This window comes from Bufo bufo, chromosome 11 (genome assembly GCF_905171765.1).
Source record: "Bufo bufo chromosome 11, aBufBuf1.1, whole genome shotgun sequence".
Lineage (NCBI taxonomy): Eukaryota > Metazoa > Chordata > Amphibia > Anura > Bufonidae > Bufo > Bufo bufo.
Window position 1 is genome coordinate 97557821 of NC_053399.1, and position 18461 is coordinate 97576281.

The 18461-nt window shown below is 47.8% G+C and overlaps 1 protein-coding gene and 1 long non-coding RNA gene across 18 annotated transcripts in view; one reads left to right on the forward strand and one right to left on the reverse strand.

Moving 5' to 3' along the window:
• LOC120981773 overlaps positions 1–5384 on the reverse strand; it is a 29547-nt gene extending 24163 nt beyond the window's left edge. The window contains exon 1 of the long non-coding RNA XR_005774748.1: positions 5228–5384. This is a non-coding gene — a long non-coding RNA (uncharacterized LOC120981773). The remainder of the gene's footprint in view (positions 1–5227) is intronic.
• Positions 1–18461, forward strand: part of LOC120981727 (NACHT, LRR and PYD domains-containing protein 12-like) — a 509415-nt gene that overhangs the window by 458020 nt on the left and 32934 nt on the right. The window lies entirely within an intron of this gene.

An 18461-nucleotide genomic window follows, 5' to 3' on the forward strand; every position in this document is an offset into this window, starting at 1 on the left:
GAGACAACAGCTCACCAAGTTCAGAGCAGTACAGTGTATAGTGGATGCGTTTGGTATTACAGAGCAGTACAGTGTATAGTGGATGTGTTTGGTATTACAGAGCAGTACAGTGTATAGCGGATGTGTTTGTGAGAACAGTAGAAAACATCCAGCAGCAGGCTCAGGAGAAAACCCAATGTCTTTATTACTTCATTATAAAATCCATATCATTTGTCCTCAGAGGATAGTCCTTTTTTTGGACATTAAGCTATCAAATAAGGCTGGCAAGGTGGTTAGCAGGAATTATAGAAAAGACACAAGCAGTAACACCCTGGTTTTAGCCTCCTCATGCCATCCGAAACATGTAATAAAAGGCATTCCCTATGGTGAAACCATTAGAGTCTGCCGAAACTGCTCAGAATATTCAATATTTGAGTCAGAAGGAACAGCTCTGTTTGAGAGATTGAGAGGATCCAGTGATCGTATTCTGAAGCAGGAGAGACAGTAACACGTGAATAGAGAGGCAATGATTACACATAGTACAGTGAGGAGGGAAGGTGAGGACAACAGACAAATTTTAGAGCCAGGCTTTCAGGTGGTGAGCAGACGAGCACCTACTCTGTACTCCGCTTTATCCCAGAGCTTGTTCATAGAAAAAAATCTATTAATGGCAAACCCACGTGGCTGAATGTTGTGGGCAGTTAAAGATGTGGCCATGGTATTGATATTACAGTGTGTAAAACATTGGAATCCAGTGTAACCGAGGAGGTCTTCAAGATTAGATCGTACATCAACTGGAACACGAATAATGTCATTTATTTGGCGACCTGCAAAGCCTGCAGCGTTCAATACGTGGGACGCACCTCAAACAGCCTGAAAGTGATTATTAATGCTAATAGAACCAAGGATTAGGGATTATTCTGGATTACAGTAGTACTATACCTACTATGCATGAAAAATGGAAGTTCTTTGCGCACATATTTTATCATACGTGTGTCGTACCTATCTACTAGCGTCAAGGTGGCTTCCACAGATAGGTAGCTAACACTAACAGAACAGCCCCTCCTGGGCCTTACCTAAGCCTGTTAGGGTGAGCTGCCTGCATGCTAGCTTTATGGATGTGCACCTGTGACTTTGGATGTGCTAGTCGAAATTTTCTTGTAGGGCTTTATTAAGAAAGGAGTTAAACAGCGGTCTTAAAAAATTGGCGCCTAAGTGCTCACCTAGCACCACTGCATCTTTAAGCACCTGATAGACAGGGTGTCGGGGTGCCCCCACCAGTCAGATATTGTTCCTGAGGACAAGCCATCAATATAAAAGTCCCAGAGAACCCATTTACAATGTAGATACTTTTCAGCAGTTCTCTCCTATGACCGAAACCACATCACTGAAAATCAGACTTACCGTATTTGGCAACTTATTAGACGCCCTTTTAGTAAGACAAAATCTTGCTAAGTGTGTCTTATAAACAGCAGTCAGGGAGATCCAGCATGGCCAGACCCCTGACTGCTTCATTAGTGATCAGGCAGAGCGCACATACAGATCTGCCTGACCAGTGAGAGAGGCGGCAGGCAGGAGAACCATCCGTTCAGCGCATGGGGGAGGAAGGTCCTACACTTTACTGAAAGGAGATGAAAACTAAAGCTTAAGGACCTTTGATGATGTCATCAATAGGAGGAGCCAGAGCAGGAAGACTGTACAGCTGGCACTGGTGTAGGGAGATGTGAGTTTTTTAGTAAAGATGCTAAATATGTCTAACACAGCTGTATGGGTATAGCAGAACAGTATGTATCTAACAGACCTGTATGAGTGTAGCATTGCTATATGTGTGTATGGCAGTGCTGAGTGTGTGTATAGCAGAGTTGAGTGTATATAGCAGATCTGTATGTGTGTATAGCAGAGCTGTATGTGTGTATGTCAGTGCTGTCCGTGTATGGCAGAGCTGTGTGTGCCGCACACAAATACTTAAAAATAACCTAGCAGAAGAAGCGTGGCCGGACACCACAGAGCAGTGACAGGAATAGAGTTGCATCGGGTATCGATACTTTTAGACCCGGTTCGAAACGGGCTCTTACTATTTAATAATACTAGGCTGCGCTGCGCTGTTATCTGTTAGAGAATATGGCACGCGCTGCTCACAGTACGCACCATGTTATACTCAGCAGCACAGTGGAGAAGGAGGGACTCTCTCCCCCCCACCCCTGTGATGCGGCTGCCGCTGCCACCAATGAGAGTGTGGCACCTGAGGAGTTAATTGCCACAGTTCGGCAAATCCCATGCCCTGTTATTGAGGCTGGGTGCCGGGTATGTGATACTGCCGGCGACACCCGCTGCCTACACTTGAATTAATGTGTTAAATACATTCATTGGTGGCGCAGTGCGCCCCCCCCTGTATTATAAATTATAACCATTGGTGGTGCAATTTGCTGCCCCCCCCCCAGTATTAGAATTATTGGTGGCGCAGTGGCCACAGGCACCCCTCCCCTCATTGTTATAATTATTGGCAGTGGCCACAGGATCCCCGACCCTCCTCTTCATTGGTGGCAGTTCCGATCGGAGTCCCAGCAGTGTAATCGCGGGGCTCTGATCGGTTACCATGGTAGCCAGGACGCTACTGAAGCCCTCCATGGTAAGCTCCCTGCTGCTGTGTGCACAAAGCCCAGGGCAGCAGGGAGAGTGTGAGATATTATTCACTCTAATAGATCTCTATCAGGGGGAATAGGACAAGTGTTCTAGCCCTAAGGGGGCTAATAGTTATTAAATAAAAAGTTTTAAAAAAAAAAGTAAAAAACAAAACAAAACAAAAATATTAAGTTTAAATCACCCCTTACCCAATTTTACATATAAAATTTATAAACCATAAAAAAATAAACATATTACTGTAACAGCGGCTGCTGTATGCCACTGTTCCCAATCTTATCGCCGCTGTCCCGGGCGCCGCACTCAGTGGTGACTTGTGGCCGATGCTTCCCATTTCACTGCTGCGGTCCTGGGCTTCACAGCTTCCCCTCCACCCTGGACACGGCATGAGTGTGTGAGTTAGGTCAGGTGACCTCGCTGACCAGCTCTGGCTCTCCTGCAGGTATTATTTTTTTTTTTAAAGGCTTTATTTTTCAATTTTCATAGAAATAAAAACTTTAAATAGGGGAACAACCCCCTCAACAAGGTACAACCTTGAACTTCACATTCAATTGACAGGCAAAATAATAGGATTACATATAAACAAATATGTCTACAGATGCAAAGATTATAATGTACTTCTCATCAGTCATAGAGCAGCATCCTTGTCGTGAAGTCGAATTGTTTCATTAAGACCTGTCACCATCCACACACACATTCATACTGGCAGTGACCTGGACATCTCAAAGAAAACCTCTCCAGCCCCATTACTCAGTGACCGAGTTTGCACTCAGCCAAATATCCCAGATTTTCCCAAATTTTTCCGGTACACCCCTAGCTTCGTAAGTTTACTTGTATACTGATAATGTGGCGTTGATAAGCTGGATCCAATGAGACGATGTTGGTTTCTTGGGGGGCTTCCAGTTTAGCAGAATTGACTCTCGCATAAAACATCAGCAACCTGTAAAGGATTTTGGTATGCCTAGTTGGAATAATATCGTTAACAAGACCTAGCAGACTAACTTCAGGTGCCACAACTGCCGGGAGTCCAAGACAAGCATCCAGATAATCATGTACCTGCGTCCAGAATTCAGCAATAACCGGACACTCCCATACCATGTGCATTAGGGTCCCCCTGCCATTTCCACACCTTGTACACGTATCTGAAGCAAGTTTATGCATGCGTCTCCTGCAGGTATTTAAGTGGCTCAGCCCCCTTCCCAGATGCCTCAGGGTCAATGTCCTTGAGTTTGCTGGTTCCTGATGCTCTCGTGTGTGCCTGATCTATACTTCATCCCTGGACTCTGCTTTTCGTCTGATCCCTGCCTGCTTGCTTAGTCTCTCCTGTTGCCAAACCGGATTGTCTGACCTGTACCTGTGCAGCCTGCCCTGACCTACTGCCTGTCTGACCACATCTCTGCCTTATGCTTTGGTCCTGCACCGTTGCTCCTGGTAACGTCTCTGCCCGCCTGACTACGCTTGTACTTCCGGTACCTACTCGGGTACCTCCTGGTCTGCCTGGACGAGCTGCCACTGACTCAGGGATTGCTCTGGAGTAGCCCCTGGCAACTACCCTAACGGCTCAAGTCTATCCTCACTATCTGAGGCTCTAGTGAAAACCAGGGAGTTGCTTAGACACTCCCCTCCAAAGTATAAAAGTATAGCCAGTCGGTGTTACAGTGGGTTCACACCCGCTGATCTGTGACAATTACATATCGCCACGCCCCAAAAAAGTGCAAACTATTAAAATATAAAAAAATATCTCCTATGCAGTGAACGCCTGTCACGGCGGACAGGAAATCAGATACACAGATAAATAAACCAACAAGTTTCTAGGCGAGAAGCTGGGGATAAGGTCACCTCCTAGCTAATCCCTAACAGCTCTCCCTATACTGCTATGCCCACATTCAGACCCTAAAGGTGGGAATAATGTGTCCTCGTGCCTAGGCTGAAAATACCCTAGAATCCCTGAGATGGTGAAAGGGGAATAGGGGCAGCCTGCTCCCTCAGAACCTGGAGGGGACAGACGTCACTCAAACAGCCTAGACAGCAAACCACAAGAAATCAGAAACCAACTTATCTTATCTGAGCAGGAACAGCCAATCCTTCCTTCCAAAGCCAGACAGAAGCTATAACCCGCACGGAACACTGGGAGTGAGAGTAATTTAAACCAACAACCCCACCCAGTGCACCTGAACGGAGGCTAATCTAGCACGACTCCAAAACAAAACAAAAGACTAGACATGTGCTGCAAATCTGGCAGATCTCCGCACATAGTCTGAGCAGGGCATGACAACGGCGTAACAGAAAATAAAAATCAAAACCGCACCAGTCGCCATTTTTAGTCACCTTGTCCCCACAAAAAATAGGATAGGACTGTTCTATTATGGGCCGGACGTTCCATAAAATGCGGAATGCACGCAGCTTTTTTGCATGGTATCGAATGGTATAGAATATCGTAATACTGTTTTATGTTAACAAAATTGAATCAAAATGTTGGTATCGTGACAACCCTAGTCAGCCGTTTATCTCATAGACATAACACTGGTGCGGAGCATAAAATAGAATAAAATCCATGTATAACTTGTGCCCCACATGTCTCAGTCCTGTACACATCTCTTATACTCACAGTAATGTCTTTATCCTGCAGGCCGGACTGGACAGAGCCTCCATCAAGTCACTGAAGTGAGGACCAGACAGTCGGTTATCAGACAGGTAAAGTATCTTCAGGGATCGGTTATTCCTTATTACAGATGCCAACTGGATGCAGGAAGTGTCTGGTAGATCATTACGACCCAAACTGTAAGAATAAGAAGATGAGATGTGGGTGAGGCGTCCACAGAGAGTCAGTATAAAACCTGTAGATTGTGACTGTAGAGAGAAAATGTCCCCAGCTGTTAGTAAAATCCATAAATGTCATCACTAGAAGCCGCCTCTTGTGTGTGGTGGCAGGGCCGGTGCAAGGATTTTTGCCGCCCTAGGAAAGATAAAAATTGCCGCCCCTCCCCCCCCTTATCAGATAATCTGCCCATATCATGACATCACATATGTTCCACTCCTTTCTCAGCATTTAAATTAAAAGAACTGCTATGTTTCCCTTAGGGTTAATCAAGCTTCTTGTAGCTGTCTTCCTGACAGCCGCTAGAGGTGCTTCCGCGATTCTCACAGTGAAAATTACAGTGGGAAGACGCGGAACATAGTTTTGAATGCGTGCGCTTTCGCAGCTGAGAGGAGGATCGGGGAGAAGAGTTCCCAGTGCCGGCGCTGGAGAAAGGTAAGTGGCTGAAGGGGTTTTAACCCCTTCAGCCCAGTGGGAGGGGGACACGAGGGTGCCCCACTCCTAACAACCAGGGCTGCCATCAGAAATTTTGGGGCCCCTTACACAGCTCAAGGCCTGGGCCCCCCAACCCCCCCCCTTCCCCAGGCGAAAGCTAATTTTGCGGCCCCCCTTGACTCAGCCCATTGACCACACCCTTTAACCCGCCCCTGTTTGTCGGCCACCTATTTAATGATTGTTTCATGCAACGTTTTACTTGATCAGCTAATTTTAGATATTCTAGATATTCTTGGTGGTCATCTGTGCCATTTTGGCCTCAAAACATTACTTGGCCCCCTTAACTACATTACATTATTGACAACTGTAAGTTTTTACCTTAACTGGTGGTGGCCTAGGTGTGTTTATCAGCAGGTCTGCTCCAGTCACTGTTATGGGGGGGGGAATCTGTGGATGACACACTCTTATGGGGGGGGAATCTGTGGATGACACACTCTTATGGGGGGGGAATCTGTGGATGACACACTCTTATGGGGGGGGGGAATCTGTGGATGACACACTCTTAGGGGGGGGGGGGGGGGGGAATCTGTGGATGACACTGTTGTGGAAATTTTATTATGCGGACATTTTACTTTAGGATGTGTGTGTTTTTATAGATTGTCATCTGTCTCCCTGTGTCGGATTTAGCCAAGGAGCGCTCTAGCAGAGGGTACTTTGGCTGAATCGGGACCAGTGGTAAAACCGTCAGTATGAAAACCTTCTCATGGGCTTGGAGACATATCTGCTTTTAAGACATGCATATCTGCCTTGTCGGTATACTAGTACCGTATACTGACAATAGCCGTAGCAATGTCTCGCAGATAATTTCAAACCTATAGGAACCAGTAGAATTATCTTTATTAGATACTGATCAACTTTGAGCAGTATTGAATGAGGTCCATGCTGACAGTGATGGGGGGTGGGCGGCCACCTGGCTGATCAGACAATGGACATGACTCATCCTTCCTTATACAGGGATGGGGTGTGTGCATTGTCTGCCCAGCCACATTGACTGCCCCGCCCTGTCCTTTGACATGTCATCACTTCTTGTATCCTTGTCTTGGGCCAGCCCCTTTTACACCTTTTGTTAGTAAATAATAGACACAGGTTGAGCAGCGAGGAGAGGATTTGCTCAGAATTCAATCAAGATGGTAACACCTGTGTGTCTCTGACTGGGGTTGAGGGAAGAGAGATTTACCTATTTCTTTACACAAAGTTTGATGCGAGCTGATTACAAATATTAATATTTTCTACAACAGATGGCGAGCACAGTTAAGGAGATAATTTTTTTCCCCGTTATCAGCAGAACTTAAAGGAGACACAGCTTAATTTTCAAAAAGCAAAAAAGGCCGGCATAAGGTAATATCCTTTTCCTTACTCTCATTTTTGAGAAAGTTTTGCTCTATGTGAACTGAAATCTGTGTACTCCAATCTGCTGACATCAGAAAGAAATCTATTTTAACCACTTAAGGACCACAGGTTCATACCCCCCTAGTGACCAGGCCCTTTTTTACAAATCGGCACTCCACAACTTTAATGGTTTATTGCTCGGTCATGCAACTTACCACCCAAATGAATTTTGCCTCCTTTTCTTCTCACTAATAGAGCTTTCATTTGCTGGTATTTCATTGCTGCTGACATTTTTACTTTTTTTTTGTTATTAATCGAAAATTACCGAAATTTTTGCAAAAAAATGACATTTTTCACTTTCAACAATAAAAAACAATTTATAAGAAAAACTGGTCGACCATGTAGATGACACTAAGGAAATGCTACACACATCAAATATGGAGGATTTGGTCGCTAAGTGCACATAGTACTCCAATGGTGGCCTTGTGAAACCAAGATAATTAGATATAGTGCAAAAACTAATCAATAGTGAGTGGTTGCAATAGTACAAAGTGACTAGTAATATAACACTTAAGTAGTCCCTGTATCAGGGAAATAAATGTCCATATAGTGAAAAAATGTGAAAAAATATAATGTGAACTTGTGAGAAAAGAAAGTAAAGGGACACCTGCTGGAGCCCTGCACAGACGTATACTGCAGTATATTCAAAATCCTTCCTATGTAGAATGTCCAAAGCGATGTGTTAGTTCATATATTGAAACCGCATCAAAACACTATAACCGCTAGTTATATTCGACTGTCAAATAGTTGTTATATATGTGACAGACATCCGGATCGATATGTTAGATCGTGTAATTGAGCCGCGTCAGGCGCTTTGGCCGTTGATTATACTTAACTGTTGAATAGTTGACTCATTTGAACAGTCTATAATGTCAATCCGGCTCTTAGTTGTAAAGAAATAGGTGGTCTTACCTCCTGTGGTATTCTATCAGAGGATCTCTTTCCTAGTACGCTGCAGGACATGTGTTGGATACGCCGCTCCGTCCTCACAGCTGGCAAACTCCGTACAATCTAGCCAAATCTCGCGGTGTTACGAGTGGGACTTCCGTCCGGTCTCTGTACTGACTCAGATATCCAAGGCGATTCAATTGTTACAAAGTTGCTTTTATTAGTTTGATGATAGCATGGCCATGCAAAAGTTCCTTCAATGGAGGTTTTAGCAGAGTGTCTGATTGTCCAGACGCGTTTCGGGATATTTCCAATCCCTTCCTCAGTGGTCATATCCGGCACTCCTAACCTCCTCCTTTTTAAGTGTTGACCCAGTCCTCTATAAGTCCCGGTTATAAAATCCAGAATTGGGTTGTTTTTGTTGGATTTCGCCATGATGCGGTTGTATTGCGTTTTTGTTGCGTTTTTTTTGTTGTTGATGCGTTTTTACTTGCATTCTATTCTATTCATTACACTCAATGTCCCTGTGGCAAGGGAACTTAATAAAAATGTATACAATATAGTACAATGCTAAAATTACAATAATAATATATAAAAATCTACAGATAAAAGTGTGTACATAAAATAATACAAGGATCCAGTATGATCAATATCAATGATGTTAAATAGACATGGAGTAGGTTGGAATGGGCCTATTCTACATAGGAAGGATTTTGAATATACTGCAGTATACGTCTGTGCAGGGCTCCAGCAGGTGTCCCTTTACTTTCTTTTCTCACAAGTTCACATTATATTTTTTCACTTTTTTTCACTATATGGACATTTATTTCCCTGATACAGGGACTACTTAAGTGTTATATTACTAGTCACTTTGTACTATTGCAACCACTCACTATTGATTAGTTTTTGCACTATATCTAATTATCTTGGTTTCACAAGGCCACCATTGGAGTACTATGTGCACTTAGCGACCAAATCCTCCATATTTGATGTGTGTAGCATTTGCTTAGTGTCATCTACATGGTCGACCAGTTTTTCTTATAAATAGTTTTTTATTGTTCTTATCAATTGTATCGCATTTTCATCATTTTAACCAATAAATCTGAGTATATGCCATAGAGTGAGTGCTCACTTCTATTACTCTTCCATATATCCCATACATTGAGGTCGGGTGTCCTCAATTTTAGTTTGCAGCACCGTACCACCCACTAACAGCAGTGAGCCACCTCATTATATTAACTATTTTTCACTTTCAGTTGTAATTTTTTTTTAAAAAAAACGACATTTCTATATACATTTTTCTCAAAATGTATTGTTCTACATGTCTTTGATAAAAAAAAAAAATGGTTTGGGTAAAAGTTATAGCGTTTACAAACTATGGTACAAAAATGTGATTTTCCGCTTTTTGAAGCAGCTCTGACTTTCTGAGCACCTGTCATGTTTCCTGAGGTTCTACAATGCCCAGACAGTACAAACACCCCACAAATGACCCCATTTCGGAAAGTAGACACCCTAAGGTATTAGCTGATGGGCATAGTGAGTTCATAGAACTTTTTTGTCACAAGTTAGCGGAAAATGATTATTATTATTATTTTTTTTTTTTCTTACAAAGTCTCATATTCCACTAACTTGTGACAAAAAATAAAAACTTCCATGAACTCACTATGCCCATCACGAAATACCTTGGGGTGTCTTCTTTCCAAAATGGGGTCACTTGTGGGGTAGTTTGAAATCAAAATCTGTAAAAAATGCCCGGTGAAATCCTAAAGGTGCTCTTTGGAATGTGGGCCCCTTTGCCCACCTAGGCTGCAAAAAAGTGTCACACATCTGGTATCACCGTACTCAGGAGAAGTTGGGCAATGTGTTTTGGGGTGTCTTTTTACATATACCCATGCTGGGTGAGAGAAATATCTTTGTAAATTGACAACTTTGAATAATTTTTTTTTAAAAGTTGTCATTTACTGGGATATTTCTCACACACAGTAGGGGTAAAAGTTAAAATACACCCGAAAACACATTGCCCTATTTCTCCTGAGTACGGCGATACCACATGTGTGACACTTTTTTGCAGCCTAAGTGGGCAAAGGGGCCCAAATTCCAATGAGTACCTTTTTGGAGATTATTTTTAGGCATTTATATTCCAGACTTCTTCTCACGCTTTAGGGCCCCTAAAATGCCAGGGCAGTATAAATACCCCACATGTAACCCCATTTTGGAAAGAAGACACCCCAAGGTATTCCGTGAGGGGCATGGCGAGTTCCTAGAATATTTTTTTTTTGGCACAAGTTAGCAGAAAATGATTTTGTAAGAGAAAAAAAAATAAATCATTTTCAGCTAACTTGTGCCAAAAAAAAAAAATATTCTAGGAACTCGCCATGCCCCTCACGGAATACCTTGGGGTGTCTTCTTTCCGAAATGGGGTCACATGTGGGGTATTTATACTGCCCTGGCATTTTAGGGGCCGTAAAGCGTGAGAAGTCTGGAATATAAATGTCTAAAATTTTTGACGCATTTGGATTCCGTGAGGGGTATGGTGAGTTCATGTGAGATTTTATTTTTTGTCACAAGTTAGTGGAATGTGAGACTTTGTAAGAAAAAAAAAATTAAATATCTATTTCCGCTAACTTGTGGCAAAAAAAAAAAAATCTTCTATGAACTCGCCATGCCCCTCAAAAGTGATCTTTATAGCGCCGCAGCGATTTTACTGTGTTTTTGAAGGGATCAGAAAAAAATATATTTCTGTCACTGCGGTGGGGCGGACCGAACGCAAGTGTGCGCACAAGATCTGGCCTGATCGGGCGAACACTGCGTTTTTTGTAGAGCCTATAGAACATGTCCTATTCTTGTCCGCAATGCGGACAAGAAAAGGCATTTTCTATATAGTTCTGGCAATGTGCGGATCCGCAAAATGCGGAAAGCACATTGCCGGTGTCCGTGTTTTGCGGATCCGCAAAACACATGCGGACGTCTGAATGGAGCCTTACAGGGGGTGACCAATGACAGGGGGTGATCAGGGGTTAATAAGTGGTTAATAAGTGACAGGTGGGGGGGGGGTGTAGTGTAGTGGTGCTTGGTGCTACTTATTACTGAGCTGCCTGTGTCCTCTGGTGGTCGATCCAAGCAAAAGAGACCACCAGAGGACCAGGTAGCAGGTATATTAGACGCTGTTAACAAAACAGCATCTAATATACCTTTCAAGGGTTAAAAAAAAAAATATCGCATCTACAGCCTGCCAGCGAATGATCGCCACTGGCAGGCTGTAGATCAACTCGTTTACCTTCCGATCCTGTGAGCGCGCGTTCACAGGAAATCTTGCGTCTCGCGAGATGACGCGCCAATGCGTCTAGGAGGAATAACCCGGCCGCCCGCCGGACGCATCCCTGCGTTAGGCGGTCGGGAGGCGGTTAAATAAAAAGTAAAAAAAAAAGTTTAAACACCCCCCCCAAATATAGAAAACAATATATCGCGATATATATCACATATCGCACATGCTTAAAATTATATCGCAATATAGATTTTAGGCCATATCGCCCACCCCTACCGCATATATATTTCTTGTGCGGTTTATTTGCCATTTTTCACAATACACTTGCATATACTTTTTTGCCAATTTCGTGATTATACCCTTTCCCTAATACCCTTTGGATACTTTGAACTATTACTATTATCATCATTATTTTAAATCAATGTATTTTTAACCTATTGTAATGCTGCAGAACCCCAAGCAACCAGGCAAAGATCTGAACAAACGTGGATTTATATCCCTAATCAACTTTGAATTTGTGCACAGATGCTTTACCTGCCAGTGGCAGACGTAGCGCATAAGATGAACGCACACTCGGCCACGCATTCCTTTGCGAATAAACCCTCGGGCGTGCACGCGGACGCCCAACAGACTCGGCATGGGATCGTGTCAGCATGGACGCCGGAACGGAACCCGCAGGAGACACCGGAGGCAGGACCGGCTGCAACGTATTGCGATCAGCCCGGCAATTCTGCCTCAGAGATCCCCGCGGCCCTCCCCTCCGGCGCCCATGCGAACGCCCCACCGTATCTGCCCGCAAGGGAACCAAAACCGCAGAGTCCCTTACACTTATGTTTTAAAATGCCGACTAATGAGATGGGAAGAGCCACATTATAGAGCAGCTGAGATTTCTGAAAACCACTCCTCCAAGTTGAACTTGGACCAATGGATGTTTGAACCACATCCTATTAAAACCATATAAAATATGGACCTTCACACACAAAGTCTAACAACAGCCACTGAAGAGGTGTGCAAACCTCGAAACGCGTATGGCAATTCGATTACAGTAATGTTAAAGATGTGTGAATTTTATTCTATATTTTGTTTGTGGTCGTGGCAACCACGTACGTATGTACCTAACCCTACCTGGGATACCCTACCCCTAAGCGGTCAGAGTTGTGCCGCAACCGCGTCGTGGAGGGACGCCTGAAAGAGGGCATCCCCTTTGTGAGTAACAGGTGAAAAGGGTGGGTGGGAGGGGGAACTCTGCACGTCGTACACATGTGGGAGGGCGCCGGCCGTTAAAGTAGGTGGCCAAGCCCCTCCCACAAATACAGGCCAATGAATCGGCCTTACACTTGTGGTCGTGGCAACCACGTACGTATGTACCTAACCCTACCTGGGATACCCTACCCCTAAGCGGTCAGAGTTGTGCCGCAACCGCGTCGTGGAGGGACGCCTGAAAGAGGGCAAAAGACATACTGATAGGCAGAAGTAATTTATTGCAACGTCATCACAAAGCCAGAGTCTGAAAGGCTGTCGACATTTCAGTTTCGGGGTGAGGTATATAGCGATTAAAACATGACGAGCGCCAACGCCCTAGTTTCTGAATGACATGCGCCGGCACTCGATTTTTGGATGCCGCGGACGCAGCACCTATGCGGAACGAATGTCCTGAAATTGTGGCAGGGTCGCCGCCCAAGCTGGCCACCAGTGACCTCACATGGGATACGAACTGGTGCGTGGTGAGTGGTACCACCCCGAAAGGTAACAGTGGACTGTTCGGCCCGGACCCTGACAAGGCAGATCGTAGCTGACGGAGCACCGCGACGGGGCACCATTGGTGCGATGTGGGAAAGAAGGATACCGGGACAGGGGGGCCCACCTGGGAGGTTTTAGACGTCTTGAGCAGTAGTATGAACCCTTCGGAGTTCCGGACCAGCTGGCTGACCGTGAGGAACCTGCTACTGCCAGGAGAACAAGTGAACTCCCCAGGTCTTAGGAAGCCGTAAAAGGCTAGATAGATGGCGGATTTGAGTACCAAGCTGGGCAAAACCCCGAAAGGATTACTGTCCAGGACGTCGGACAGTCTACGGAAAAGGGGGGCGGTGACCGCTTGCCTGCGCACTTGGCTTTGAGGTCCGCATTTGCTCAAACCCTTGAGTGCGGCCTTGACGGCATGCATGGTAAACACTGATGCTCGTTCGGGGTGACTGACCGAGAGGAAATGTTGTACTCCCGCCAGGTACGACCTCACTGTACTGTGGGAGAGCTTGCGCACTGAGTGGCAGTAACCAATGAACGCCAGGATGTATTCTGGAAAACTGGATTCCCCCTGAGGACATTCCCCCTGGAACCTGCAGAACGTCTTCCACCAGGTGTTGTATGCTCTGGATGTATTAGGCGAGAGGGAATTGTGTATCAAAACGTGGGCCGTCTTGAGGTGGTCGGTTACGTTAGAATTAAGGACTCGTGAGGAGGGACGGTGGCGCCTGTCGCGTCTGTCTCTGGCATGATCTGTAAGAAACGAGAGAAGTTAGCTCTCGACAAGGCGTCAGCAGCCAAGTTTTGCGCACCTGGCACGTGCGCACTATAAACATGGAAATGTTGACGTAGGGAGAGCTGTACTAACCGTCTGAGGAAACACATGACGTGGCAAGATTTTGATAACCCACTGTTAACGATGTCTACCACGGCTGTATTGTCAGTCACAAACAGGACAGACTGATTCGCCCAAAGACTGCCCCATATGTGGGCGGCTACCACAATGGGGTACAGCTCGAACAGTGCCGAGGTTTGGAGGAACCCCGGGATTCGTCCCACCTCGGCAGGCCATCCGTTTGCAACCCAGTGGGTGCCAAAGATGGCGGCAAACCCTGAGCTTGCCGCTGCGTCTGAGAAGACTATGGGGGACTGACTCGACAGCTCGGGTACGAATAGGGACACCCCGTTCCACTGGCCCAGGAAATGGTCCCACATATGGAGATCCGCTAAGGCCTGACTGTCCAGGCACACTGGGCTGTCCTGCTCCGGGGCGGTGCTCAAGAGCGCCAGCAGGCGGGATATGAACGTTCTGCCCTGTGGGATGATATGCATGGCAAAATTTAACATGCCCAGTAGAGACTGGAGATCAGTCTTAGTGACCACGGTTGTGACTGCAAACCTACGGATGACCTCTCTAATTCTTGTTAGCTTGTCCGCAGGCAACCTAGCCAACATGTGCTGGGAGTCTAATTCAATGCCCAGAAAGGTGATCACTGTGGACGGGCCCTCTACTTTCTTGGGAGAAACTGGTACCCCTAACTGGGAAAAACATCTCAGCAACTTCCCCAACCCTAGGGGAACTGCCCCTGGCCTCTCGATCAGTAAGAAGTCATCTAAGTAGTGGATGACAAATTCACAGTGAATCTTGTGTACCAAAACCCAGTGGAGGGCCTGAGCCAACTGATCGAAGAGCCACGGGCTGCTCTTGGAACCGAAGGTGAGTTTCGTAGAGAAATAATACAGGCCTCTCCACTTGATGCCGTGCCACTGCCAGAGGGCTGGCATGATGGGAAGCAACTTAAAGGCATCCGATATGTCGGCCTTGGACAACATGGACCCGGGACCTGTTTTCATGATGACGGCGATAGCCTGGTCGATCGAAGAATATCTCATGCCAACTTCTTCCGAAGGAATGAGGGAGTTGAGGCTGGGGACCTGGGAGCCATGCGGGGCCGACAGGTCAATAATGAGTCTCTCCTTCTTGCTGAACTTGCCTGTGACTACCCCAACAGGACTGACTCTCCATCGTTGAAAAGGGGGCACTCCGAAAGGACCGATTAAGAACCCTTTATTTAACTCGGACTCTATTAGTGTGTCTACGGAACCGGGATTCCTTTCGGCTGACTGAAGGTTCCTACACTCGTATGTAACCTCTGGAGTCGTGATTAACCCCGTATGGAAGCCCTCATGAAACCCTGACACCAGGAACTGTACAAACCCTGGATTGTGGTGACCTCGCAAGTACTACTGTAAACAACTAGTATTGACCACACTCATGTAATTCTTCACCGACTTTAATGAGCAAGCTACTCGGGGGTGGGCCCTGAAACAGTTGGTACAGATATGTAACAGACGGCATTGCCCGAAATTACAAGACGCGTAATTATAGTTGTTACATATCTGGGCCCTTCCTAGCTGAACGATGGGCCGGCCTAACTTGTCTACCGAACTGGGGGGTCTGAAGGCTTTGAGTGGTCCAGCTGAAGAGCTGGAGGGGTATGAGGCCGTGCTGACAGCTGACTTATGGCACCACTCTACTGAGTGGAAGATAGACTGACAGGCAGAAGAGGAGGGAGCCTTCAGGCCTGCAAAGTGTCTGCAGAACAACTCGGTATCTAGATTGGACCAGTCTGTGACATGTTGGAATTGGGAAAGAGCTGCTGCTGCTTTGGCTGAGAATGAACAGTGGTAATCATAGAATGCATTCCCTCCATACCTATGACCCAATTCTGTGACCCGAAAGAGGTACAGGTCTAGCTCCTCCCTCCTGTCCGGCCTGGCAGTACATATAACATCCCTAAAGAGGCTGAAAGCCATGACGAACTCCGGAATGGTTAACTTGCGGTTAAGCCGGTGGTCACGGCTTCTTAGCACCACCAAGACCTCCCCGCAAGCTATGACCTTGTTGTCAGACAGGTCCCTGGAGGCAATCAGCAGTGAAGCGAGATTGACATCCCTACCCTCTAGGATGTCTTTCCTGATGCTGATTGGGACAAAATGAGACGGAGTCACGTTGGGGACGGGCTGGGCAGTACGAATCTCCGCTACGGCGGAGGTGGAGGCAACCGGAAGCTCGGGGGAGGAGACTGGGAAGACTGAGCTGTGAGCCTCGACTGACTCCAGTCTCGCCTGCATGGACGTGACGGCCGACGTCAGACTGTTCAACATGACATGCAGTTGGGCCAGCGATGTTTGCATAGTGGTCGCGGGAGGATCATCGCTATTGGGCACCAGGGAGTCCTTCCATAACCGGTATAGCTCCGCTTTTCTGGCAGACGCCGGGAAAGGAACGCCCCGCCTTGTCAGCTCCGCCATCAGCTTGGGGATGGTCCAAGCACGCAGGGATGGTATACTGCCCCCTTCGGACGTCCCTGCTACGTTCTCGTCCACTGATGCTTCAACAATGTCTGACGCGTGCGACATCACAGCTGTAAAACAGTAACGTAAGGTGACCGACTAACCTGGACGACCACCGGTATCCGTGAAGCTGTTTAATAACGTAGTAGAAAAGGGTGCACTGTCCCTGTGAAGTTATGCACACTAACACCAGAAGAGCCGTGAAGGAGTGGCCAGGAACCGCCACCCGGAAGTACACGCAAGGAAACCTGACGTACTTACCAACTGTGGAACTCTGCACTCTAACCCCCGCGGAAGTTTTTTAAATGAAATAGAACAACCTGGACGTAAAATAGTGCATGAGACACAACCCTGCCAACGGCCAGCACGTTCCCGTCCCCTGACGTGTACCCCCACTACCTTGTTCGACAAGAAAATCAAAAATGAGGTCCAGATCAACTTCTCTCTGTTTTTAACTCTTTCGGATCTGGGAACAAACAACAAAACACCAAGAACACCAGTCAATGCGTAAGACTCAAACTAATGGAACGTGAGCTGTGAGCTGAGGTCTCAACCGATGTATGGGAGTAGGTTTTTGATCAATGTTGTCCACCCCTTGGTTCTACTTGGCGTAGTGATGAACCCCTACCTATCTAAGCGGCACGGCGGCCCGTGCCAGACTTTAGGTGTGGGCGAGGAGCGGGCCATTGCGTCCCCCACTATGCTCCACGGCAACCGCGTGGGGAGCGCGGAGCTCCCTGGCACCGTGGACCAAGCGAGAGAAGTCCTTGGGCAACGGCTCGCGCCCCACGCAAACACGATTTGGCGCCACGTGGAGAGCTGACGCGTGTCCCTGATAGGGTGCACAGTGCGGGGGCCCCCTCCGTCCAAGGCTGGCCCGCCCGCCGGCTGAGCACTCCTACCGCGTGGGGAGCAGCGCAGCCCTCTGGCATAAAACCGACACAGGGGGGGGCCCTCAGCAGTGAGGGCCCAACCTTGCTGATAAACGGGAAATGCCGCGTGGGGGGCCTCACCGCTCCCTGGTGGAGTGCCCAGTGCGGGGGTGCCCCCCTTCGCTTGAGGGGCCGACCCTCCGCCGGCTGAGCACATGCACCGCGTGGGGAAACGGTGCTGCCCCCTGGCATGAACTGGGGTAGGGGGAGGCTTTATAAGACATAGCCTCCCCCCCCTTTTCAACTGAGGACGTGCCACGTGGGGGGCCCACCGCTCCCTGGTGGAGTGCCCAGTGCGGGGGTGCCCCCCTTCGCTTGAGGGGCCGACCCGCCGCCGGCTGGGCACCTCCACCGCGTGGGGAAAACGGCGCTGCCCCCTGGCAAAACCTGGGATAGGGGAGGCCTGTGTGGCTCAGCCCCACCCCTTCGTCGTGGGAGGAGGGGCCACGTGGTGCCACCCCGCTCCCCGCAGCGCGCTCGTTGCAGGGGTGCCTCCCCTCAGTTAGGGGGCCGGCCCACCGCTGATGGCGCACGCCCCCCACGTGAGGGAGCGGCGCAGCACTGGCTAAAGATTTGGGGGCGGAGGCGGGCGGGGGGAGGTCCTCTCGTGACCATGGGCCCCGCCCCCCCCCGCCGGAGAGCAACGCCGCGTTCGTGATCTGGGCGGCGGAGGAGGGGAGCGCTGTCTCCGTCAGGCTCCACCCCCTCCGCCGGAGGCTGAAGGGGTACGGCTGCCGAACGGGCAGGAGGGATCCCTCGTCCTGTCAAGGCCCCGCCCCCCGCTGTGCCTAATGAAGCATTGAAGTGGTCCGGAGGATGGGGGCCCCTGCTTACCAAAGGGCCGCCCGCCGCAAGGACGTCCACTCACCTTGCCTGCTAACTCGGGAATGCCAGGTACGAGCGCACGCTTCCTGTGAAACTCTGCACGTCGTACACATGTGGGAGGGCGCCGGCC